Source organism: Mirounga leonina, unplaced genomic scaffold (assembly GCF_011800145.1).
Source record: "Mirounga leonina isolate KUSES-001 unplaced genomic scaffold, KU_Mleo_1.0 Mir_151, whole genome shotgun sequence".
NCBI classification, from domain to species: Eukaryota; Metazoa; Chordata; class Mammalia; order Carnivora; family Phocidae; genus Mirounga; species Mirounga leonina.
In genome coordinates this window covers 58441112-58466316 of record NW_023270377.1, presented here as the reverse complement: position 1 = coordinate 58466316, position 25205 = coordinate 58441112, and the positions used below count along the sequence as shown (strand labels likewise).

General features: G+C 38.7%; 1 pseudogene; it reads left to right on the top strand.

The window, feature by feature from the left end:
• Nucleotides 1-8756: 8756 nt before the first annotated feature.
• On the top strand, nt 8757-13317 carry LOC118012326 (annotated as a pseudogene).
• The last annotated feature ends 11888 nt before the right edge of the window (nt 13318-25205 follow it).

The window sequence follows — 25205 nt, the reverse complement described above, 5'->3', positions numbered from 1 at the left end:
GAGGGAGATAAAAATATTTTTTGAGCAACAGTGATAATCAGTTCTATGTTTTAGAGACAGAACTGGTGGCAGGGAGAAGGATGTATTTTGGAGAAGATGAAAATTTAGTAGGTATTTCTGAGACCAGTAAACTGAGCTAGAGATGAGTCAGTCATCTTGAGTGGTCTTGGGATCAATAACCCAGCGATCTTAATCAAGCTGGGATTAAGGGGTTAAATGAGTGTACTTTTCCCCTCCACTTCTAGTCCTTCACCTGTGCCCTTGATCTCAGCAAGTGACATCATTCTCTACCCAGTTGCTCATGCCAGAACCTGTTAATTATTTTTAATACCCTCGTCTCCCTCACCCTGCATCCAACCAATCGCTAACTGCTGAAGATTCTGGTCTGCTAAATACTGAATACCTCTCAGGTTTGTCTACTCCCCTCCATCCACTATGCCACCCTCTCACCTGAACCCCTGCAATAGCTCCTGACTAGTCTCAAAACAGATCCCTCCCACCTCGCCCAGTGTTCCTTCCGTTCGTTGACCACATTGGAGGCGGGGTGGGGAGGGGACTTTTAAAAACAAATCTTATCATATCACTTCCCTGCTTCTCTTCCTCCTGGGTTAAAATCCTGAGGCTGGCCTTCTGGGCCCTATAGGGTCTGATTTCTGCCCCCTTCACCGGCTCTGCCCACACACACAAAAACGTTTTGCTGAGTGAATGAATGAATGAATTAATGAAGGCTAAGATATAGCCTCGCTTTCGGTAAGTTATTTACATATCTGAAACCCCAGTTTCCTCTTTTGTAAAATGAGAACCATGATATTTCCCTCACTGGAATGTTGGTAAGTTAAACAGTAAGATACCATGTTAATAAAATGTAAGCGTTTAGCATTGCATGATAGTTTTGATCACTGTAAGTGAACCGAATTGGCACTTAGCACAGAACCTGATACATACACTCAATATCTACTTGTTGTTAATGATAAATCAGCACTTTGGGATTGTAATTGTCTTGGTGACTATTTCTATAAAATTACTTATAAAACCCCATACCATCTCATTTGATGCTGAACAGAAAGCTAAGCATGGTTACTTGCAGCATCATCCTGCTGCTCAAAAACTCTTCATTGTCTCCAAAGACTGAAATCAAGTTCGAACTGCTCAGCTTCACATTCACATTTCCAATTTCTTCAATATATATCCTATGCTGCTGAGAAATTCATCTCAAACAAAATTTATTGGATTTCTACCTCTGTTAGGGGCTGGATATTTAAATTTAATTATTGAAGACTTGTATGATGTAGTTTCAGTACCCCAATGGCTGCTGCATTTAAAGAAGCAAAATCCAAATTGGCCAAAATGTTATTAAAAAGGAATTTAATTCTTTACACGTCTCTGAAAGGATGTTAACAGGAATCATGACCCCGAAAACACATCCCACTGTCTGTGGGAGACATGGAGGTGCGCTGCTCACATTGCCCTTCAAGACCACATGCTATAGGGAGTGCGGTTGACTGGCAGCCTCCAGCTGCCACAGCTTTGGATTCTACACCATGTTCCTGCTGAGACCACACTTTTGCTGGGCTGTACTTGGCCCATGAATGACCAGGAAGGGGTACTAGAGCAGTGCATTGAGGGGTAAGGCTCTTCCCCCGCCGTCTTCCTCCCTTTCATAGGTGTAAGACCTGCATCATGCTCTGAAGGTGGTTTCTGCCTCCTTCTGTGCTCTCCTCTTTTAACCTTAACAGGTGTCTTCCACAATAATTCTTTTACATATCTAACTCCATTTTAGCATCTGCTACTTACAGAACCCAAACTAACACAGGTGCTACCAAGAGTGGTCCAAGATGATTGGTAAGATGGGGCTTTCAAGTCAAGGAATTATAGGTCACTGTGTCCTCAAAAGGAAAAAAAAATACCTGTGTCTGGGAATGGAGAACAAAAGCAAAAGTAGCCCCACTTACCATTATTCTTAATGACCCATTGTGGGGTTATGTACTTTTCACCTCCACAATTCCAGACTCTGCAGGGTTGGAGGTTCTAATTCCTACAGGAGGTGAATGTGCAAAGGAACACTGAACTACAAGCTATGGCTGCTGCCAATGAACTTTGAACTCTGTTTTCAGGGGCCCCGTAACCATGGTAAAAGCCAAAGCCAGTCTCCCCTCCTTGATCTCAAGCCATTTTCAGTGTTGCCTGGGAGGTTGCCCAGCTCTCGCTGTAAAGACCCATCATGTAAGATATAAACTTTTTCATACCCTCTTGGTGCATGTGTGTCATCTCTAGTCTGGACACCTGAACCAATTTTGAGTGAGGCATCTGTCTCATCTCTGGGGGTGACCACAGCAGAGAGATATGAGGGCAGGAGACAAGGGAGGGCAGAGGGATCTAGACAGCTGCTCTTGGTCCATCCTTAACTCTCTATACCCTCAATTATAGGAAATGAATTCCCCAGTCTCCAGAGTAAAAACTGTTCCTGATCCATAGCACTGAATTAAGAAAATTATATTCTGTACTACCTTTAAGTATCCTTTGCTAACCTAAGGCAATATTCTCAAAGGTGTAAGACTAGAAGAGACCCCTCAAGAATTTAAGAATTTAGCACCCTGAATTTATTTATCTTTTTTTTTTTTTTTGACCAAAGCCATTAGGATCCTGTTTCTTCAAGGAACTTAAAAAAAAAAAAAAAAAGGAATGAAGAGATAGGAAATAAAAGAAATACTCTATCACACTGTAAGGGAAAAGGAGGGAAGAGAGGGGACAGAGGAGTTGATTGCTATGTACTGAGGGCCTACTATGTTCCAAGCCCTGTTTTCTCTTCATTTAAATGCACACAACAGTCTCTTCAATAAATGGTTTTTTTTGAAAACTGGACAGCTACATGCAAAAGAATGAAACTGTACTACTTTCTTAGACCATACAGAAAAATAAACTCAAGGTGGATTAAGGATCTAAATGTGAGACCTGGAATCATAAAAATCCTAGAAGAGAGCACAGGCAGTAATATCTCTGACATCAGCCATAGAAACAATTTTCTGGATATGCCTCCCGAGGTGAGGGAAACATAAACAAAATAAACTATTGGAACTACATAAAAATAAAAAACTTATGCACAGCAAAGGAAATAACCAACAAAACTAAAAGACAACTTACTGAATGGAGGAAGATATTTGCAAATGACATATATGATAAAGGGATGGTATCTAAAATATATAAAGAAATTCTACAACTCAACATCAAAAAACCAAATAATCAAATTAAAAATGGGCAGAAGATATAAACAGACATTTCTCCAAAGACAACATACAGATGGCCTACAGACACATGAAAGATGCTCAACATTACTCATCATCAGGAAAATGCATATCAAAACCACAATGAGGTATCACTTCAGCCCTGTTAGAACAGCTAAAATCAAAAACAGAGGAAACAAGTGTTGGCAAGGGTGTGAAGAAAAAGAAACCCTTGTACACTATTGGCAGGAATACAAACTGGTGTATCCACTGTAGAAAACTGTATGGAGGTTCCTCAAAAAGTTAAAAATATCCTACAATCCAGTGATCACACTACTAGGTATTTACCCCAAAAATACAAAAACACTAATTCAAAGTGATATATGTACCCCTATGTTTATAGTAGTATTATTTACAACAGCCAAATTGTGGAAGTAGCCTAAGTGTCCACTGATGGATGAATTGTCAAAAAAGAAGTGGTATATATACATAATGGAATATTATTCAGCCATAAGAAAGAATGAAATCTTGCCATTTGCAACAACATGGATAGAGCTAGACAGTTTAGTGCTAAGTGAAATAAGTCAGAGAAAGAAAAACACCATATGATTTCACTCATATGTGGAATTTGAGAAACAAAACAAATGAACAGAGAGAGAGAAAAAAGAGACAAACCAAAACCAGACTCTTAACTATAGAGAATAAACAGATGGTTACCAGACGGAAGAGGGGTGGGGGGATGAGTGAAATAGGTGAAGGGGATTAAGAGTACACTTATCTTGATGAGAACTGAGTAATATATAGAATTGTTGAATCACTATTTGTACACCTGAAATTAATATAACACTGTATGTTAATTACACTGGAATTAAAATTTAAAAAAAAATAAATGCACACAACAGACCATGGGCCAGAGATTATAATTTCTGCTTCACAGATGGGGAAAATGAAATGCATTCAGGTTAAATAAATTACCCATAGTGGATCAACTCTAAGGTTCCCCACCACCACCACCATACCACCAACCATGATCCTGCTTCACGCTATTCACACTTTTGTATAATCCCCTCTTTCTGAGTGTGGACAGGATCTGGGACTTGTTTCCTTTCTTTTTTTTTTAAAGATTTATTTATTTATTTATTTGAGAATGAGAGCACAAGCCTAGGCAGGGGAAGTGGGAGAGGACGAGAAATCCTCAAGCAGACTTCCCAAAGAGCACAGAGCCCAACTCAGGTTCGATCCCAGAACCCTGAGATCATGACCTGAGCTGAAATCAAGGGTCAGACACTCAACTGACTGAGCCACACAGGAGCCCCTGGGACTTGCTTCTAACCAACAGAATATGGCAGAAGTGATGAATGCCACTTCTATAATTATGTTATACTATATAAATATGACTCCATCTTGATTACCTATTTGACCCAGAGACTCTCCTTGCTGGTTCAATGAAGTAAGCAGCCATTTTGGGAAAGTCCAGGTGACAAGGAACTGCAGGCAATGTCCAGGCACTGCAGTGGCTTGCAGGAACTCTGGGCAGCCTCTAGTTGCTAACGTCAGCTGATAGTCAATAAGAAGCTACGACCCTCAGTCTTATAGCTGCAAGAACATGAATTCTGCCAATAACCTTAGTAAGCTTAGAAGAGTATTCTTCCACAGTTGAGCCTCCAGATGACAGCAAAACTGGGCTGACACCTTGAATGCACACTTGTGAGGCCCTGAACAGAGGACTCAGCTAAACTGTACCTGGACTCTTGATCCAAGAAACTATGAGATAGTAAATTGTCTTGCTTTAGGCCACTAGCCTTATGGTAATTTGTTATGCACCAGTAGATAACAATACATTGTTCAACTCCCAGATTTTTACCGTCTTCTAATTTTCATTATTTAGTGATGCAGAACTCCACATAACAACTTACAAAGTGTTAATACAAGGCATTACTATAGAGTATCTTTGACTGTGGTCCATTTTGGTTTAGTTGTTCTAACAATCTGCTTCAGAGGTTGATTGTTGAGGAAAGTGCATAATAGTCATAATATGCTTTCGTCTGATCACATAGGATCATTGAGGATTTAAAAATATCTATTGACTTATTTTCTTCCCATTCATACACTCCATCTACCTGTAACATTTCTCCAATTTCTATAGAGAGTAAATTTAATTTTATTGTTTTATTTTTTGTATTGCTAAAATTTTTCCAACCAACCTCTTTCATAAGGAGTTCTAGGAAGTTTCTCAATATCCTCCATAAGACTACTTATTCATCACATTTAAAAACCTTTGTATGCATAAAATTATTCTAGAGTATTATACACTACATATAATGTATAAAGGAGAGGAAGAGTAGTGACATTTCTTCTAATCAACCAAAAATTCACAAGTTATATATTCTAACTTATTTTGATACCTCTACCACAATTAGTATTTTTCTAAGTTTCTTTAGTAAACATTTAATTATTAATATAAATCCATTTATTCTATGATTGTATAATTGGCAAGATATTATAAAAGATGTTTAAGAGCATATTTCCCAATTTATCCTTTTAATGACATTACCCTGAATAGAGAGGGCTTCTTTGTGTGAATGCTACTTGTTTTCTGCCCTAAGAAAATCTAATTCTTTCATTTGTCAACTTCACTGGGAAAGCTCACCAGGCCAAAATCATTAAGCCAACAAACAATTCTGTGACCAGTCCCCCAAGATCTGTGATTGGCCCTATCTGTATGGTGTCAGAGAACACCACAGGAAGAAGTAAAGATTAAATAGTGCATTCAGTTTTAAACTGCTGGCAAACTATTCAGGCAGATTCCTGCCATTATTTTCTCCTGTAGAAATCCAGGAAACATTTCAAGAAGAGTATTTCTTCTGTAGATTTTGATTATACTGAGTTCAGCACTCATCATATTAATCATGATGGACTGAGCAACTGCCCTCTTTATCTTTAGAATATGCTGAGCACTGATGCTTTAGATTCTAAACTCAACTCCAAATGTCTCTGCTAATTAAAATAATCTTCTGAGATAGTTTGAGATGTTAATTAACCACAACAATTAAATAGATTCTCCGCAAGATTGGGGATCCATTTTAAAAACAATTAGTATCACCTTAATCATTCAATAAATATAGGTAATCTTTGTCTTGAGACCACATGGTGGAAGAAACGTCCCCATTTCCAAGGTACTGGCTCCACTCAACAGGAGCTGAACTGCTTGTGTATCATTCATATTGAAGGTTGTCATAGTTATTATTTTAGTAAAATCTGCACAGTGGAATCTCACTGTTTGCTACTTGCTAATAAAGAGAATTTAAAATACTGTCCAAAGGGACTTACCATGACAACTATCAGAATTTCCACATTGGAAAACTGGAAGTCCTATAAAGTGATCAAAATTTCAGCATTTGCTCATTCTGAAGTATGGTCCAGGTATGAGATGAATGATCCTATAGTTGCCTCAAGGGACTCCCCATCTACTGTGTAACTTGTATGATAAGGAAAAAAGTCATCAGGGTCTCCTTTAGAGAGCTAGATGAAATTATTTTCTAAAATCAGCCAATTTAATTTTTCATTCTGTTTATGAAGGTGTGCCTCAGTGCTCCCCCACTTTGTTCTACCAAACATTTAGAGCTCCAAATTTTTGTGCTTACCAGACTTCTAATCACTTCCCTTCTCCTTCCTTTTCTATCCAAAGAATCTGGCTCATTTCATACAAAAATATACAAGGTAAGTTTGGTTTAGTTTGTTAGTGTGACTCACTTCACCAAAGTATGATGAATCCTGGGAAAACTTATTATATAAAAAGAATCTTCATCAGCATCCAGACTATGACAGAGCTTCCTACACCCCAGGAAGAGAGCCCATCTGGTTCCATTCTCTCTGATTCCTTAACGCCATTCTCCTGACAATTCCTTTTTTAATATTCTTTTAAGTCTAATCATTTGAACTTCAGTGAGCCTCAGAATCACCTGGAGGGCTTCTTAAAATACAGGTTCCTGGGCTCCTCCCCCAGAATTTGGGATTCACTGGGGTGGGGCAGGCCTGAGGATTTGTAGAGGCAACAAGTTCCCAGGTGATGCTGATGCTGCTAGTGCAAGGACCATCCACTGTTTTAGGTGATGGTTCTCAACCCGGACTGCACATTAAAACCATCTGTGGACATTTTTCCCCCTTCACTATATTTATTTTTTTTTGTTTCAAGTTTTATTTAAATTCCAGGTAGTTAACATACAGTATAATTAGTTTCAGGAGTAGAATTTAGTGATTCATCACTTACATATAACACCCAGTGCTCATCACAAGTACCCTCCTTAATACCCATTACCCATTTAACCCATCCCCCTGCCCCCTCCTCTCCAGCAGCCCTCAGTTTGTTCTCTATAGTTAAGAGTCTGTTTTATAGTTTGCCTCTCTGCCACCCTTGCCCCCACCCTGGACATATTAGATGTCACACGTGACCAGGCTCCTCTCAGATTACCCAGGAAATCAGAATTTCTTAGGGGTGGGCCCTACGGACTGTTTTTTGTTTGTTTGTTTGTCTCTCTCTTTTTTTTCCTCTTAGCAGCTCCCAGGGGATTCTAATATGTGACCAGGGTGAGAATTGCTGCAATTGGAGGAGCTGGTGCTAAAAAGAGATGCAATTCCGGGACAGATTTTAAAAGAATGCCTTGACTCAAAACCTTCTCTAGAGATTTTGCCTTTTAAATAAGGAATGCATCCCTTAATATTTTAGGAACATTAAAAATACTCCAAAGCTATTATACATTAGTATATGTCTCATATCCCTGGAACTTATTGGTATTCAATAAACAATAAAGAATTATAGTAGCCATAATAACAAATCTTTCATTTCTGGTTGCTGCAATTGGGTGGCTAGAAACTTAATTATGCAATTTCTTATAGCAAGATAAATGTACCATTTTCTATGAGAGAATAAAAATTTGCAAGATATGAGCATACCAAGGACTTAATAAATGGCATGGAAAACTTACTATCAAGAGACTACTTATCAGGAGACCTCAACTGAGTAAAATCAGAGCTTCTCAGTGAATCTGAGCTATGAATAAATGTGGGCTTGGAAATAACTCTCAATTCCTGCAAATAGACAATGGGATCTTTCATATTTTTCCTAAGATACCTGATTTCAAATATAGACCTTGTCTGAAATTTTTAATACTCTGATTGTGAAAGTTAAAAGAATGCACTGGATTCTCATTCCACAAGACCATGCAGATTCTGTGGGAGGAATTCAGGTGACTGTGACCTGTTTGCAGGCAGGTCAGGTTTGTTTTCCTGTGGCCTACCACAGCACTGGGCATGTAATAGATGTTCCAGAAACATCTGCCAAATTTAACTGAATATTGTTGCTCTATTTCAGAGGAAATAAATGTACTTTTAAAGAATTTTCCTTTTTAACTGAATTTTTATTTGTAGCAATGTAACAGATGCACATAGTTTTAAAAGTTATGGCTTATAACAAAAATAATCCCAGTCATTTGTTCCATCCTCCCTCAACCCCTAATTTCTGCTCCCCAGACACAAGCATTTTCTGGTATGCCAGCCATTTCTTCTGAGGTTTCTACCCATATTCGTGCATCAGAGTCCCTATAAAAAATTTTCTTGCTAGAAAACTGATAATATATTTTGATTTAAAAAAATTTTAAAGCAGAGTTTGATAGAAACTCATTGGGCAACTGTCCAAATGAGTTCAGTCAAATGAGTTCCTTAAAGGCTTGAGTAATTGGGTTGCACAAGGTCAGCTGCAGAGAAGTTAGTCATGGGGCGGTTTAGATAGAAGTTAACAGGGGGTCTGGGTAGGGATTGGTGGAGATTTGTAAACTCACGCATATCTGGGGTCATTGGTTTGGTACCTGAGGTGAGGCTAGTTGTTGAAACAGTGTGTGATGTATTCTTTCAGAGCACATGAGTCCCCAAGAGCAACTGTTAAAGGAACTCTTGAAGATACTGACATTGAGAGTGCAAGGGATAACATATTAGAAACTGTCCCAAATTTAGAAATTAGCCAAGACACAGAAAAGATGCTTGTTTCCTACTGTAAGTTCTACAACAGTAAGGCAAGCACTGTTCAAAGTACTCCTGATAATAAAACACTTTAACTCAATGTTTCTAATGTTTGAAATTATAATGTGCTATATAGATACTAATTTTACTATTATTTCATTTCCCCGTATGTTTATATATAACAGTAAGAGTTTTAATGTTTTGACACAATTTTAAAGGTCATAGAACAATCATAATTTTCCCACCAGCTTTAAGATTGCTTTGCAGAGTGCGGCACCTAGAGGGAAAGCCAGAGAGAGATGGACGTTTAGAGAACGAGAAGGAAGGAATAAAAATGGCGTCCACGGATTACAGTACCTACAGCCAAGCGGCAGCCCAGCAGGGTTACAGTGCATACACCGCCCAGCCCACTCAAGGATATGCACAGACCACCCAGGCATATGGGCAGCAAAGTGATGGAGCCCATGGACAGCCCACTGATGTTAGCCATACCCAGGCTCAGACCACTGAGACCTATGGGCAGACCATCTTGCATCTTCTTATGGACAGACTGCCGCTGGTTATACTACTCCAACTGCCCCCCCCCCCCCCGCCAGGTGTATAGTCAGGCTGTCCAGGGGCACGGCACTGGTGCTTATGATGCCACCACTGCTACGGTCACTACCACCCAGCCTCCTATGCAGCTCAGTCTGCATATAGCACTTGGCCTGCTTACCCAGCTGGCAGCCACCGCACCTGCAAGACTGCAGGATGGTAACAAACCCGCTGAGACTAGACAACCTCAATCTAGCACAGGGGTTTACAACCAGCCCAGCCTAGGATATGGACAGAGTAACTACAGTTATTCCCAGGTACTTGGGGGCTCCCCATGCAGCTAGTCGAGGCACGACCATCTTATCCTCCTACCGCCTATTCCTCTGTATTGCCAACCAACTAGTTATGATCAGAACAGTTACTCTCAGCAGAACTCGTACGGGCAGCCGAGGAGCTATGGTCAACAAAGCAGCTATGGGCAGCAGCTGCCCACTAGTTACGGCCCTCCAGCCCTCTCCCCCACCCCCAAACTGAATCCTACAGCCAGGCTCCAAGTCCATATAGCCAACAGAGCAGCAGCTACAGGCAGCAGAGTTCATTCCAACAGGACTAGCCCAAGTAGCATGGGTATTTATGGGCAGGACTCTGGAGGATTTTCCAGACCAGGAGAGAACGGGAGCATGAGTGGCCCTGATAATGGGGGCAGGGGAAGAGGGGGATTTGATCGGTGGAGGCATGAGCAGAGGTGAACAGGGAAAAGGACGCAGTGGAATCGGTGCTGGAGAGCGAGGCGGCTTCAATAAGCCTGGTGGACCCATGGATGAAGGACCAGATCTTGATCTAGGCCCCCCGGTAGATCGAAATGAAGACTCTGACAATAGTGCAATTTATGCGCAAGGCTTAGATGACAATGTGACCTGATGATCTGGCAGACTTCTTTAAGCAGTGTGGAGTTGTTAAGATGAACAAGAGAACCGGACAACCCATGATCCATATCTACTTGCACAAGAAAACAGGAAAGCCCAAAGGTGATGCTATGGTGTCCTACGAAGACCCACCAACTGCCAAGGCTGCCATGGAGTGGTTTGATGGGAAAGATTTTCAAGGGAGCAAATTTAAGGTTTCTCTTGCTCGGAAGAAGCCTCTGATGAATGGCATGCGGGGTGGTATGCCTCCCTGTGAGGGCAGAGGGATGCCACCACCACTTTGTGGAGGTCCAGGGTGCCCAGGAGGTTCTGGGGGCCCCATAGTCACATGGGAGGCTGTGGAGAAGACAGAGGTGGCTTTCCTGCAAGAGGGCCCTTGGGTTCCTGAGAGAACCCACCTGGAGGAGGAGGAAATGTCTAGCTGGAGACTGGCAGTGCCCCAGTCCAGAGTGTAGAAACCAGAACTTTGCCTGGAAAGCAGAATGCAACAGGTGTAAGGCCCTGAATCCTGAAGGCTTCCTTCCACCATCCTTTCCACCTCCCCACGGGGTGACTGTGGCAGAGGCGGCCCTGGTGCCACGTGAGGAGGAAGAGGTGGCCTGTGGGCCACAGGGGTCCTGGTAGAGACAGAGCTGGCTTCCATGGTGGCTGGGGCATGGACCAAGGTGGCTTTGGTGGAGGAAGATGAGGTGGCCCTAGTAGACCTCCTGGACCTTTGATGGAACAGTTGGGAGGAAGAAGAGGTGGACATGGAGGACCTGGAAAAATGGATAAAGGTGAGCACTGTCAGGAACTTAGAGACGCAGAGACCTGCAGAGGTGCATTGACTACCAGATTTATTTTTTGAGCCAGAAAATGTTTTAGATTTATAATTCCATATTTATAAGGTTATTATGATTACTCCTTATCTCTACTTTACTATTTTTCACCATTTGTGAAGAAACATTAAAACAAGTTAAATGGAAAAAAAAAAAGATTGCTTTGCAGTTCCAGCTTGCATGGCCATCTTTATGGTGCCGCACTATTGTGCAAAGTAAGGACTGCCTGTAAATGAAATTGAGAACGTGTTTCCTCTCTTTTCCCTATACCTGCCTGCCCTCTGCTGGAGGTGCCCAAAATTAGTGACGTTGTCCAAAAACTCAAACTACACTGTACAGGTGGTTCTCAACCTTTTATTCTTCCCTGCCCTATCCTTCACTGCCACCCTTGAGGGATGCAAAGCTTTCCCATCAGAAGCAAGGATATTCTAATCCTTCGTTGGATTCATTGTTATATCCAAATTGTGGAGAAGACTGATGCCATTAAGCAATCACAATTACATAACTAAATTCTCTTAATTTAATTCTGGGCTTGGAGTGTAACCTTCTGATAAAGCCTATTGTTGGAAGAGATGTTGAAAGTTATTTCATTCAACTATTTTTACTTTTACTTCTACTGCATAACTAAAAATTTTTCCTGTGTTGTAAAGGTAAGCTCAGAGATAATCACCTTTAAGCCTAGACTGAACCTTTGACTTATGCCAAATTTCGACTGACATTTTCTTCTCTCATTCATTCTCTGTAATTGTCCTCACAGCTTGGACAAGTACTCCCAGAAATGTGTAATATTAAGAGCTACTTAAAGATATCTTTTGTGACAGATTAAGAATGTGTAACCTTTCAGTTTCTTTCCAGAACTCCCAGATCCACTTCCAGACTCTGAGTTCCAAGATACTGCATTAATCTCCTCTTTTACCCCCAGTTGTACCTACACCCCACTCTCCACAGTTTACACTCCCACATAAGGTGATACCACTTCTCTGCTTAGTGATTCAGCACAAGCTAGGTCCACAGGAAATGATGAACACTCTTTTTGTTAAATGCGCGAATAAAATAATATATTTCATTTCCTTAGAGAAGAAACTGTAGTTAGTACCACTTGGTAATGAGAACAGGACTTGAGGTCCAGGCAATCTATGTATCTACAAACATCTAGAATTCTGTTAAGAACTCTTGGCTCAAAAGGAGGGACAGAGGTTATAGAAGATTTAGAAATATGAAATTTTAAAATTCTTCATCTGCCTATCTCATATTTTGTTGTTGTTAGTAGCTTACATGTAACTTAGCATAAAATGTGGTTTAGTATTCCCTAGGTTTTTTGTTCTTGTAAGAATTCCACTCACATCTCTGACCACAAGGAAAGTTATTATCATGCCCATTTTATATTGGGGGAAATGAAGACAAATGGAGAAATGAAAAGAAATGCCTGATTTTACAATAGATCTGGTAACAGAATACTGGAGCCACTGATTTATTTCACTTCATTAGAGTAGTGATTTTCTCTCTCTTTCCTTCCCTCCATTCCTTCCTTCTTCCTTCCCTCCTTTATTTCTTTCTTCTCTTTCTTTCTCTTTTTTCTTTCTTCTTCCCTCCCTTTCTTTTCTTTGCATACTCCTTAGTTTTGAAAAATGATGTGATTTCTCACACATTTATATGTTAACATCTGAAATTTTTTTGTCATAAATTTAAATAGTAGCAAAGGATGTAATCATATTGTAAATATTGATATTTTAACAAAAACCTATTCCATCACTCTTTGATGCATACGAGAGCAATTTTACATGCACTGTATTACTTTTAAAAATATATGAACATGTCATTTGTGATAACATGGATGGATCTTGAGTGCATTATGCTAAGCAAACTAAATCAGCGAAAAACAAATACTGTATGATCTCACAAATACAGAACACAGGTTGGTTGCCAGGGCAGGAGGAAGGGGATAGGGGATAGCGGAGTAGGGGCAGTGGCAAAATGAGTGAAAGTCGTCAAAAGGGACGAATTTCTAGTTTTAAAATATGTCATAGGAATGTAATGTACAGCTTGACAACTATATATTAATAAGATTATATTGTACAAAAGTTGCTAAGAGAGTAGATCTTAAAAGTGCTCATCAGAAGAAAAAAAATTATAATGATGTGCAGTGACAGATGTTAACTGGATTTATTGTGGTGATCATTTTGTAATATATACATATATCAAAGCATTATGTTGTACACCTAAAACTAATGTTACATGTCAATTTTATTTCAATATAAAAAAAAAAAAACCATGAGCAGTATCTTTCCTAACATTAGTAGGAAATTTTACTTTGTTCCTTTCTCCTTGAACTTGAATTTCTATTTTACTTTACCCACAGAATTTTGTTCTTTATATTTGAAAGTTTATAAAGTTTAATCATTATACTTTTCTGCACAAAAAATACGTGTATGTTGAAATTAAAATATATGCTTCCTGTATTGATAAAGCTGAGTGTTAAATTTTCTTCTGGATTTAAGTTATCACAGTTATTAGATACAATTGAATATAACATAAATGCATTGTTAAATTTAATAATTATTAAACATAATAAGTGAAATGTTACTAGAATTGTAACTCTTAATGATGTGGATCTCCTTTTTCCTTTTTTAATTAGTGCATATATCAAAAGATATATATTACTTATTGCTAGAATGTGACTGGATTCTGTGGAATTGACAGCAAAAATAAGTTATTAGCTATTTTTACACGTAGGGCTTTCAAAAGATGTATTAATGACTGTTTACCATAGAATCCACAAACCATTCTTGTTAAGCTAATCTACATCTGAGAAATATATCACAGGATAAAATAAACTGGTAGAAAGTGGTTGACCAATGAGAACAAGCAGGAAATTAAATGCATCCAAGTAAAAAATGAATATAGATTTTCCTTAACTAATTATCTTTATGAAATAATTATAAATTTTCTTTTATGAGTCCTAATGAGTGTATAAGAAAATATAAAATACCAAGTTGCAATACATGTCTCTAATGCTTGAAAATGTAATATTGATCAGCAGAAATACTTGGGGGAATTTTTATCTCCTCTTTCCCAAAATTATGCAGCTGAGACACAGACCACTACTTTGATCAAGGTGGCTTTGCTGGAGACACTTGTACCCTGGGGATTCCAAATGAGTGAGGGATTTGCCTTTATTTTATGAAGTAGGGTAAAAGTGACTGGGGATTTTTCCCTTCCTTCTCCTAATGTCCTCCATGCTATTCCTTATGTTCCACGAATAAGTGAAACCATATGATAATTGACTTTCTCTGCTTGACTTATTTCACTTAGCATAATCTCCTCCAGTCCCATCCGTGTTGATGTAAAAGTTGGGTATTCATCTTTTCTGATGGCTGAGTAATATTCCATTGTATATATGGACCACGTCTTCTTTATCCGTTCATCTGTTGAAGGGCATCTCGGCTCTTTCCATAGTTTGGCTATTGCGGACATTGCTGCCATCAAAAACTAATGATGTATTGTATGGTGACTAACATAACACAATAAAATAAAATGTTTAAAAAAGTGACTGGGAATGAGAAGCTGGGAAAGAGACTGGGCACAGCGCCTTGATCAAGCACGTGTTTTCAGGCAGATCAGATTTAAGCATGCATGATACGGAATTTGAGGACCTGAAAATGAGTCCTCTTTAAATCCGCACAGCTGCCATATCAACCCCAATTTGAAGAGCACTATAGAGACCTCTGAGACCCACAGTGTATTTTATCTAAACTTTTTAGAAAGCCCAGGGACACAAAGCCTGGCTGGGCTGTTCTGTGAAAGACCTTCACAAAAGCTTGAAAAGTTATGTGACAACAGCCTTCTTCATGGAACCACAACCTTTCGGACTGGATACTGAAGCAGTATGGTAGGACACAGGGCAAACAAAACATGGTGGAAGACTATTCCGTGCTTTTAATACCTTTCCATCTTTGAGTGAAAGTTTATTTCCATAAGGAAGGAAAAAAACCAGAATGTAACAGCAACATCCAGACAAGATCATAATCAGCTCAAAAATGTACCTGTTTTAAGAAGCTTTGAAGGACTGGACTTCAATGGTTAAATATGAGCTCTTTTTAGTGATCTAGAGATGAAATAAATAAAACTATCATGCTATTTTTCTAAAGCATTTAATAAATGTATATATTACAATCTAGAGTATCATAATTGTGATTAATAATTGTTAAGGTGCTAGAAGACATTTCATTATACTTCAATGATTTTAGCCTCTATTTTAAAATTGCCACAAATTTATAAAGCATTTATAATTTTTTTTTTGAAAGAAGTCAATTCTGTAGAAAAAATGAATAAAATTGAAAACCTGTCCTTGAGATTTAGGAAATGTAGTTGTGTAGATTGCATGCTCGTTGATAAAAGATGGTGGAACTATGTTGGAAATAGGGCTTTGATTTTTTTTAAATGTTTACTTGGCCTACACATTCACCTTCATTTTTGTCAGTCTACACCATTTCTGCATGTGTGGCTAAAATATACACTTATTATTAAACTATCTGATTAGGTTGGCCTAATCTTCTAATTTAATAAACTATTTTCTTATTCCTAGAATTAATATATATATGGATGAGTTCAAAGAGTGTGTTTTTCAGATTTACTTATACCTGTGATAATGTTAAATGGGTCTTTATTCACATTCAGCAGCTGAATAAATCTAAAATACAGAGGTAAAAAGACATTGAATAAACTCTGATTCTGAGTCTAGATAACTAAACTGATATTTTTGTATTGCTAAGGAGGAGTTTCTCCTTAGCTGGAACAACACTTTATCAATGTTTTCTGTTCCCTTAAGTTCTATGAAATAATCTGTTACAATTCAATAAAATTACAACCTGAATATGGGTTAGCATACTTGTATTTATATATAAAAGGCTGGCTATGATAGCCAGCCTCCAAGATGGCATTAATAATCCCTACCTCCTGATATTCACAACTTGTGGAGTTCCTTCCTACCTTGTACCAGGCTTAGTCAATAGACTATGGCAAAAATGATGGTATGTTATTTCTGAGACTATGTTATAAAAGACACTGCTCGAGCTCTCTCTCATCACTCAATCTAGGGGAAGCTCTGTTGCAAGGGGTCAGTGCATTGCTGAACTAATACTGTGCCCCTGTGAGTGAGTTTGGAAGTGGATCTTCAAGCTCGAGTAGGGTCTTGAGATGGCTGCTGTCTGGCTGGGTTGCACACTTATGGGTAACATTGAGCCAGCAACACCTGGTATTTTTTCAAGAGAGTATACTAGAGGATTGAAAAAAAAATTTAAAACAGAGTCCCTGTCTCATTTATTGTATCTTTTTATGCAGTTGCTTATTGTTTTTTAGTTTAACAGTTTGATGTTTTTTAGTGTACAGTTCTATGAATTTGGATTAAAGCCTAAAGTTGTACAACTACACCTACATTTGAGATATAGAATGAGTCTATCACTCAAACAATTTCTTTTGTAGTCAAAACCTCCACATACCCCCAGCCCTAACACCCTCTGATTTGTTTTCTGTCTTTATCCTTTGGTCTTTTCCAGAATGTCCTATAAATGGAATCATACAGTATACAGCGCTTCTAGCTTTTCTCCTTTTACTTAGCACAATGCATTTGATATTTACCCAATTTTCTGGGTATATCAGTTTTTTTCTTTTACTGCTGAGCATACATTCCATTGTATGAATATGCTACACTTTGTTTATCCATTCACAAATTGACAGACAATGGGCTGTTTCCAGCTTTTGGTAGTTATGAATAAAGTCACTATATTCACATAGGTTTTCATCTTCATATTTGGCTGAGCCATATGGGCTGGGAATATGAAAAGGCTCAGACAAAAATTATGCCTGGCATACTACTGGGTGTACTCTAGTGCTATCACCATTCCCCTGTCCTATAAAAAGCCAGAGTTTCAAGGAAAAGTTCCCCTTTGTGGGCAGAGATGGCTAGCTGACCACCAAATATTTGTGCTCTCTTCTACAGTACAGTGCCACTGGGAAGAATTTGCCCTGTCGTGAGCTACTGTCCTGTCCAACTTAGTTAAGTACAGCCATGTAACTATGTTTTAGAAAATAGAACATTGCATAATTGCTGTAAGCCACTTTCAGGCTTGACTAATCAAAGCTCCTCCATGCTCTTTCCCCTATACCAGCTAGATGCAAATGCCCACAGTGATCTGGGAAGTCAGGTGTTTTAGATGGCAGAGGCTCCATCAGCCTGGATCCCTAATGACTGTGTAGAATGGAGCTCACATCCTTCCATTCCCACAATCTGGAACCAACTGGGTTATTTCATAAGCAAGAAATGAACTTCTATTTTGTTTCAGCTATTATATAGATTGAGGTCAATTTATCACAGCAAATAGCTAACCCTAACAGATCCTCCTTTCCACCCCTTGTCCAATTACCTGGTCAACATGCTCTGATTATGAGGTTTTTTTTTTTTTTTTAACCAGGTCTACCAGTTATCTATAGGTCATTCATAAGAAGCATTGTTCTAGGTCCTTACCATTTATGTGCAGGTGAAGGTGAAAGCTAAAACCTAGATGAGATTTAGAAAAATACTCTTATTTCTATTCAGTGTTATAAAAATCTTAAGTGATATATTGACTCCAAATTATTATCAGTGGTTGCCTACAATGCTGTGTTGGAAAATTTTCTGAGGCAGTGTCCAGGCTAATAGAGAATAACACTGTGATTAATTGGCAATAGCTGTCATGGGCAAGTGAGGTAAGAGTGATGGCCTGGGTTAAAAAACTTCGTCATCACTGGGGTTAAGCCAATGTCCATGGATGCATTCAGTAGGCTGTTCCTAGAAATATAACCCAGATTTTTAAGTCTCAAGTAAGAGGCACTTACCATTCAGGCAACATCGTTGCCATAGCTTTTACTTATATGAATTCTGTGATTTATTGGCAGCCTTGACAGGCAAAGTTATACATGAAATTTAGACTTCCCTCTGCCTAGATTCTGCTTGTTTAGTTCAGAAATCAGGTATTTTCAGAACTCAAAATTTCTAGTAAGACGATTTTGAAGGCACACAGACTGCCCCCAGCTGAGTAGTGCCTCAGTAAATGGTTTTATTTTCTAGAATTGCAACCCAGTATCTTTAATTCTATGACCAAGCGACTCCCGGTCTGGCTTATAGACTGGCCTAAAATACAAGGAAACAAAGAATAGGAAACATTCCTTAGTCAGGTTGTAAGTGGTTAAAAAGCAGACAGATTCCTAATTTCTGCTGTGGGAATTAGAAATTACTTACAGGGGCTCTCAAGTGCTTGGATTTCTTAAGCTATATGTTCTTAGTTACTATTTTCTAGATGACAAAATGATAAATTTCAGAAATGTGTATCTGAGTCCAACTAATACTGCACCTCCCAAAAATATTAGCTTAATCTGTTAAAAAAACACATTAAATATCTTCCATTTTCATAAGATATGAAAATATTGGCAACATGGGAAAGAGTAATATCTTTCAACACAAAATAAGATTGATGTTAGCCAAGAAATTCAGGTAATTTCTAATCATGAGGAAACAGTCAGACACATCTAAACTGAAGGATATTCTGCAAAATAACTGGCCTAGAGTCTTTTTAAAATGTCAGTGTCATGAAGGAATTGAAAAAAAACAAAAACAAAAAACACTGTTAAGAGGTTGCTTTAGGGGGCGCCTGGGTGTCTCAGTCATTAAGCATCTGCCTTTGGCTCAGGTCATGATCCCAGGGTCCTGGGATCAAGTCCCACATTGCATCAGGCTCCCTGATCAGCAGGAAGCCTGCTTCTCCCTCTCCCACTCCCCCTGCTTGTGTTCCCTCTCTCGCTGTGTCTCTCTCTGTCAAATAAATAAATAAAATCTTTTACAAAAAAATAAAAATAAAAAAAGAGGTTGTTTTAGATCAAAAGAGACTAAAAAGGTATAACAGCTAAATGCAACATGTGATCTTTGAATCTTGGATAAAGCAGAACAAAGACATAAACGAGTTTTTTTGGTCTGTTGGAGAAATTTAAACATAAACCTTATATTAGATAATACAGTTGTATCAATGTTAAGTTTCTTGAGTGTGATAATTGTAGAAGAAGATAGAAGAATGTCCTTTTTCTTAGAAGATATGTGCTGTAGTATTTAAGACCATGGTTTCAAAATGCCTGTCACTTACTTTCAAAAGTTCAGAAAAAAAAAATGTGTGTGTATTATACATGGAGAAATGAAACAAATGTGGTAATAGCTGGTGAATCTAGGTTAAAGATATGGAAGCATTTATTGTTCTACTTTTACAACTTTTCTGTAGGTTTGAAAATTTCAAACTAAAAAGCTGAGGAAAATAAATGAACTAGTAAAAAATTTAGACAATTTATATTTAACTTCTATTTTTATCAAATTTCATGTCTGATGGCAATTGGTAATTTTAGATGTTTTAAGTTATAAAAATACATAGGAAATTTGGGAAGTAGGGAGAGAATCTACCCATTACCCTATCATTTCTAATACAGATATTATACTTTTTTCTTCCTTCCCAATTTTTTCCTATGTGCATACATAAATGACATCACATTGCAATAATTTTCATTGGATCATCTAGTTCATTTTCATCTAGTTTTCCACCTAATATATGCCCTAAGCATTTCCTATAATATTATATGTTAAGCACTCACAATAACCACTTTCAATAATTTCCTGGTATTCTTTTGAGGAAATATGTATTTAAACAATTCTACAATTTAGGTTTCTAATAAGTAACCTTCAAAGAGTAGATTTTTCCAATTAGTGGATTCTAATCTTGGCGTAGATTTCCACAGATGAGGTTGCTGGATCAAATGACCATTTATGGAAGACTAAAAACACTCTGCCATGATTTATTCTTTCAAATTCCTAGTGAGCCATTTCAAACAGTTAGATTTCTTTGGGGCTGAATATTTTTAGGTTTCTAACATCTCTTCCTTGCCCTGTCCTTGTCCACTAGTTGAGGGACCTTGGGTCTCTCTTTGCCACCATCTATTCCTTTAGATGAGTTCTTTTAATCTGAGATCCAGGACACCAAGAGGTCAGTGAGAGTGGTAGAAGGTCTTTAATCTTTTCAACATTTCACCAACTTAATAGAAATCATACATTTCCTCACAATGAAGCACATGTGAGTGAGCTTAGACATGCAGTCTCTGGCCCCAGTTGAGCCTTGTATGACTAAAACCCTGGCCAACAGCTCAACTGCAATCCGAGTATCTGAGCCAGAACTCAACCATGCTGCTCTCAGGTTCCTGATCCCCCAAGATTCTGTGAGATAATAAAGGTTTGTTGCTTTTAGCTGTCAATGTATAATTTGTCACATGGCAATAGATTAACTAATACAAATTTTGGAAATGGGATGTGGCTTTAACAAAAACATGAAATATGAACAAAAGACTTGAATAAGCACTTCATAAAATATGTCTAAGTGATTAATGAACATGTGAAAATGAGCTCATCATTAGTCATCAGGAAAATGCATATTAAAACCCATAATGAAATACCACTACACAAACACCAGAAAGGCTAAAATTAAACAGCTTGACAATTCCAAGTGTTGATGAGGATATAAAGTAACCAGGACTCTCATACATTGCTGGCAGGAGTATAAAATGGTGCAACCACTTTGAAAAACTAACAAAATTAACATAAACCTACCCCTAGAGCCAGAAAGTACATTTCTAGGTTTACATCAAAAGAAATGATCACATGTATCCAAAAAAGAGAAGAGTACATAAATGTTCTTAGCAGCTTCATTCATTATATGCTTAAACTGCAAATAACCAGAGGAAAAGGTAAACAAATTGCGATCCAGGCAATGGAATACTATGCAGCAATAAAAACAGGTGAAGCATCTATGCAGCAACTTGGATGAATCTCAAAAGCATCATTTTGAGCAAAAGCAGTCTATCCTGTATGATTCCATTTACATGATCTTCAAAATCAGGTAAAACCAATCTGTAGTGGTAAAAGTGAGAGTAGTGTTTACCCCAGGATTGGTTAAGTTGTATTGGCTGGAAGATAGGAGAGAAGTCTTGGGGGTGATAGAAATGTTCCATATTTTGATCTGAATGGTGGTCACACTGGGCTATACATATATGTCTTAGCCCATTCGGGTTGCTATAACAAAATATCAGAGACTGGGTAGATTATAAACAATGAAAATTTATTTCTCACAGTTCTGGAGGCTAGAAGTCTGAGATCAGGGAGCCAACATGGTGATGGCCCTCTTCTAAATGGCATACTTCCTTTGCCTTCACATGGCAGGAGGCAAGGGAGCTCTTTTGTGTCTCTTTTATAATAAATCTGCCCTTATGACTTAATTACCTCCCAAAGGTCCCACTCTCAATACCATCACCTTGGGGGTTAGGTTTTAACACATTATTTGGGGGGACATATTCAAACCAGAGCAATGTGTAAAAAATTTCACAAAACCATACCCATAGGATTTGTTCATTTTACTACTATATGTAAATTACATCTCACTAGTACCTTGTTAAAAAAATTCAAAGTCCTTTCTGTGGTCCATAAGGCCCTAGGGATAGTATCTTTGGCTCCCTCTTTGACTTCATCTCTTGGCACTCTTCCCCTTAATCATTCTCCAAACACACTAGTTTTCTTCCTGGTCCTCTAACACATCAAGCATGCTGCCACCTTCAGATTGTCTTCCCTCTGTCTGTAATCTCTGTCCTCAAATATCATCCTTCACTTTATTCAGGTCTTTGTCACAGTTCTCTGGAAAACAGAGCCTCGAGCATGGACTGTTAGTGCTTTATTTGGGAGGTAAACCCAACACAGCTGGCCACTCAGTGTATTTGTTTCCTAGGGCTACTGTAACACGGTACCATGATCGTGGTCACCTAAAACAATAGAAATTTATTGTCTTGCAGTTCTGGAGGCTAGAAATCCAAAATCAAGATGTTTGCAGGGCCACATGCCCTCTGAAAACTGTAGGGGAGATCTTTCCTTGCCTCTTCTAGTTTCTGGTGTTTGCTGGCAATCCTTGGCGTTCCTTGCCTGGTAGATGCATCATTCCAACCTCTGTCTCAATCATCACATGGCTGTCCTCTCACTCTATGTCCTGTCTTTTCTTCTTATAAGGACATCAGCTGTATTAGGTTAGGGCCCACCCCGATGATCTCATCTTAACTTGATTACATCTGCAAAGATCCTCTTTCCAAATAAGGTACTGGGGTTGAGACTTACATACCTTTTGGGGAACACAATCTAAACTATAACACTCACTAAGCATATAGGCATGGTCACACAGTTTGACTTCAGACACGCTGGGTGGAGAAATCATATACTGGAACAGTCCATCAGAGAAAAAAAGGGAGAGGAAGTTTATCTGCCCAGTATCCTCCAGTCTCCCTCTGTCAAAGTTCATTCAGGGGGAACTAAATCCTCTGCATTTCTGTATTTCATCCTTTAGCCCCGTTGGCAGTTGCTCAGGAGGCAAGGCCCTGTGGTTTGGCATTTCAGCTGAGTTTGGAGAGGAATGGGAAGAGGAGTCAGATATTCTAGATCTGTGGCTGGTGATCCTCAGGCAGGGAAACCACAGGGGTCTGCATGGAGTTGCTAGCTGCTATGAAGCCAAGGAGGAGCAAGTGGCTGAGGATGAGACAGGTGGTGTGTAGAAGGGCCCTATGCTCTGCTTAGATGTTACATTATCAGGGAGGTCATTACTGACTGCTTTATATCAAATAGAAGTCCCTTCTCCATCTCTGTATTCCCTGATTCTGCTTAATTGTCCCTTGCAGAGTGTCCCCACTGGACATATATTTATGTGTTTATTTGCCTATACCTTATTTTACCCACTACAATATTCCATGCATGTCAGGCATTTAGCTGTTCTCTGCTCCTCCCTCAGTGCCTAGCATAGTGCCTGGCACATTTGTAGGAGCTCCATGAATATTTACTGACTTGAATGACTGGATGAATTAATGGTGTAAAGAAATAAAAAGTGTCCCATCTCTACAGTCTATTGGGAGGTAACTGAGTAGGTGGCAGTGGGGTTATCTGAGGCACACACATGCCTATCATAAGCAGGTCCAGGCCTAGGTTCACCTGAAGGGAAGGCTCCATTTCCAGGGTTTAAAGTGGGCAGCTCCCAGAGTTGGTGAGGAGCTGCCAGAATCAGGGCTGTGAAGCCTCTGGGCCATCAGGCAGAGGAAAGAGCCGATCGAGTTGGAATCTCCCTCTTGTGAACTCCGAGAGCTAAAAGGGTGTGGTCCCCCTTACCCTGCAGAGTCACAGCAGGCAAAGAGTCTTGTCTTTGTTTCCTGACCTCTTCCTCAGCCTCCTGAGTTATTTTCTGCCTCTAGAATCGAACTAATACTTCTAATCCAGAAATGCCAGTAAATGTATCTTTTTTTTAGTAGTGTGGCACTACGATATTTTTTATGTGAAAATTGGTGCACCTAAGCAAAAGAGCTCAACTCATTGTTATTTTACTGCCAAGTCAAAATTTTATGTCTTACTTTAAATGACAACTCTCTGTTTTACTTCCTTCAAGTTCTGCATGCTCATGGTTTAATATAATCAATAAGACTTTTAGTCACAAACTCTCTTTTCTGTGCTTATGTTCTCTACAGAATCCACTATATAATCTACTTTTTGAAATACACTGGAGCCCATATTGGATTACAGATGAGGAGATTGTCATAAATGTTAGGTGGCTGTAATTCACTTGAAATTGTTTTCATGGTCATTTTCTTTATTAATGTGAAAAATGTGTATAATAAAGGCAGAGATTTTCTGAGTTGGATAATATACTATGCTTCTCTCACATAATATCAAAAAGCAACGGCAGCTTGTTATTTCACCAAAATAGATATACTCCACTAGAAAACAGGCCGAAGACTAATGCTGTCACATGGTAACATTTTCCTCACCCTACACTATTTACCCAAGCTCATTACTGCCACTTTACCAAGTCAACCTGAAGAAGTGGCATACAGAACACTTCCCCACATAGGCGGCAGTCGTTCAGGTAAGGAAGGCTTTGGCTCTGGCAGAGTGCTGAACCTGGTTAGTCCCTACGCCTAGTTAGAGCAGAGTGATTCACCTACCAATGATTTTCACAGTTCTTGGTTTCAGAGGAACTGTCCCTTCTGAAAACATGGCCAGGTGGAGCATTCAAGCTCTTTCACAGCCAATTCTCCGTAAGCAGGGAGTTCATACAGTAAATGAACTGATACAAATAGCTACCAGTTTTCTTTATAGAGGTCAGTATGCTTCTCAAGAATATAATTTACTACTGGAGCAAAAGACTTTTCTTCTCTTTTAGGACTTGCTTCCAAATAAATAAATAAATAAATAAATAAATAAATAAATAAATAAATAAAATTTTAACTCTCAATATTTTTTTCGAGAAGGTGCATTTTAACTATGTCTCTTGACTGTATACTTTAACTTACCTTTCTGTGAAACAGAAGACTATTACTGCACATAGACTCTTTTTAGGGAATATAAAAACTGACAATTTAAAATTTTACATTAGTTCATTATGAATCTGGAAATTGGAAGGCAGTCACTAGATAATCCCCAAGCCTATTTTTTCGTTGTTTGTCATATTTTGTTGTTTACTTTAATTCCAGTGTCCCCAAACTGGATATATCTAAAGTGCAATTAAAACTACATAGCTAATTCCTCGCTAATTGGCTCCTATATACCA